This window comes from Lissotriton vulgaris, chromosome 1_1, assembly GCF_964263255.1.
Source record: "Lissotriton vulgaris chromosome 1_1, aLisVul1.2, whole genome shotgun sequence".
In the NCBI taxonomy this organism is placed as follows: domain Eukaryota; kingdom Metazoa; phylum Chordata; class Amphibia; order Caudata; family Salamandridae; genus Lissotriton; species Lissotriton vulgaris.
In genome coordinates, this window is record NC_141685.1 from 233,733,843 (window position 1) to 233,736,342 (window position 2,500).

The window sequence follows — 2,500 nt, forward strand, 5'->3', positions numbered from 1 at the left end:
AACGGAAGTTGTGAGAACTTCATTTTGAGATTGCATAAGAATTCAAATTCCTCTCACATGCTAAAGAATACCTGAACCCTTTTGATTAAACCACTTTAGTTGTTATAATGAGACCATATTTGAAAGCCATCTGTGATTTTTCTGTTCTTACTCTGCAATGACCTTGGCAATGACAAGTTAAAAATAAAATGTATGCAAATTTTATAATGGAGAATGCGGGCATCGATCCCGCTACCTCTCGCATGCTAAGCGAGCGCTCTACCATTTGAGCTAATTCCCCTGTGTGTTTAATCTGCATAACATGAAAAAAGTAACCTCACTGCCTTCCACTTTTTATTTGAAGTCCAATTGCCCATAACAGTGTTCAGTTCACTCCTAACTTATGCCTTACCTCCACTTATGGGATGTTTTACAGTTCAGGTTGGCCTGTTTACTACTCGAATATGAGTGATATTGTGGTGTGTTCATCTAGACTCATACCCTACCTAATCTTGAAGTTAAATTTCCCACCAATGAGAAACCAAGGGAGATACCATTTTTGATAGTTATTGCATGTCTAATGCAAGAATAATCACCAGATTATGAGAGTCCAGCAAAAATTACTCATTTTCGCCCAACGTGAGGCTCGAACCCACGACCCTGAGATTAAGAGTCTCATGCTCTACCGACTGAGCTAGCCGGGCTCCCACTTCAAGATGGTATGCAGACTAATCATTTTTTATGAAGGAAATCCATTCCTGGACAATTTCTGGGAGTTATTGCAGGTCTAATGCAAGATTAATCTCCATATTATGAGAGTCAATGCAGTATTCAGGCAAAAATTACTCGTTTTCGCCCAACGTGGAGCTCGAACCCATGACCCTGAGATTAAGAGTCTCACGCTCTACCGACTGAGCTAGCCGGGCTCCCTCCTTAAGACAGTATGCAGACCAATCCCTTTTTGTGAAGAAAATCAAATCCTGGATATTCCTCTACTCTTGTTTTGCAAGGAAAGCCAGATTTATACATCCTTCAGAGGACAGAGTGTCAAAAAAAATAAGAGAAAATGAAAATGGAAGTTGTGAGAACTTCATTTTGAGATTGCATAAGAATTCAAATTCCTCTCACATGCTAAAGAATACCTGAACCCTTTTGATTAAACCACTTTAGTTGTTATAATGAGACCATATTTGAAAGCCATCTGTGATTTTTCTGTTCTTACTCTGCAATGACCTTGGCAATGACAAGTTCAAAATAAAATGTATGCAAATTTTATAAAGGAGAATGCGGGCATTGAGCCCACTACCTCTCGCATGCTAAGCGAGCGCTTTACTATTTGAGCTAATTCCCCTGTGTGTTTAATCTGCATAACATGAAAAAAGTAACCTTACTGCGTTCCACACTTTATTTGAAGTCCAATTGCCCATAACAGTGTTCAGTTCACTCCTAACTTATGCCTTACCTCCACTTATGGGATGTTTTACAGTTCAGGTTGGCCTGTTTACTACTCGAATATGAGTGATATTGCGCTGTGTTCATCTAGACTCATACCCTAGCTAATCTTGAAGTTAAATTTCCCACCAATGAGAAACCAAGGGAGATACCATTTCTGATAGTTATTGCATGTCTAATGCAAGAATATTCACCAGATTATGAGAGTCAATGCAATAATCCAGCAAAAATTACTCGTTTTCACCCAACGTGGGGCTCGAACCCACGACCCTGAGATTAAGAGTCTCATGCTCTACCAACTGAGCTAGCCGGGCTCCCACTTCAAGATGGTATGCAGACTAATCATTTTTTATGAAGGAAATCCATTCCTGGACATTTTTTGGGAGTTATTGCAGGTCTAATGTAAGATTAATCTCCATATTATGAGAATCAATGCAATATTCAGGAAAAAATTACTCGTTTTCGCCCAACGTGGGGCTCGAACCCACGACCCTGAGATTAAGAGTCTCATGCTCTACCGACTGAGCTAGCCGGGCTCCCTCCTTAAGACAGTATGCAGACCAATCCCTTTTTGTGAAAAAAATCAAATCCTGGATATTCCTCTACTCTTGTTTTGCAAGGAAAGCCAGATTTATACATCCTTCAGAGGACAGAATGTCAAAAAAAATAAGAGAAAATGAAAACGGAAGTTGTGAGAACTTCATTTTGAGATTGCATAAGAATTCAAATTCCTCTCACATGCTAAAGAATACCTGAACCTTTTTGATTAAACCACTTTAGTTGTTATAATGAGACCATATTTGAAAGCCATCTGTGATTTTTCTGTTCTTACTCTGCAATGACCTTGGCAATGACAAGTTAAAAATAAAATGTATGCAAATTTTATAATGGAGAATGCGGGCATCGATCCCGCTACCTCTCGCATGCTAAGCGAGCGCTCTACCATTTGAGCTAATTCCCCTGTGTGTTTAATCTGCATAACATGAAAAAAGTAACCTCACTGCCTTCCACACTTTATTTGAAGTCCAATTGCCCATAACAGTGTTCAGTTCACTCCTAACTTATGCCT

The 2,500-nt window shown here is 39.4% G+C and overlaps 3 non-coding genes across 3 annotated transcripts; all 3 read right to left on the reverse strand.

Annotated features, from left to right (window-relative positions):
- Positions 1-207: 207 nt before the first annotated feature.
- TRNAA-AGC (transfer RNA alanine (anticodon AGC)) lies at positions 208-280 on the reverse strand. The gene has a single exon. It is a non-coding gene; the product is annotated as a tRNA-Ala (tRNA).
- Positions 281-1,894: 1,614 nt separating this feature from the next.
- On the reverse strand, positions 1,895-1,967 carry TRNAK-CUU (transfer RNA lysine (anticodon CUU)). The gene has a single exon. It is a non-coding gene; the product is annotated as a tRNA-Lys (tRNA).
- A 352-nt stretch (positions 1,968-2,319) lies between these two features.
- On the reverse strand, positions 2,320-2,392 carry TRNAA-AGC (transfer RNA alanine (anticodon AGC)). The gene has a single exon. It is a non-coding gene; the product is annotated as a tRNA-Ala (tRNA).
- Between the last annotated feature and the right edge of the window lie 108 nt (positions 2,393-2,500).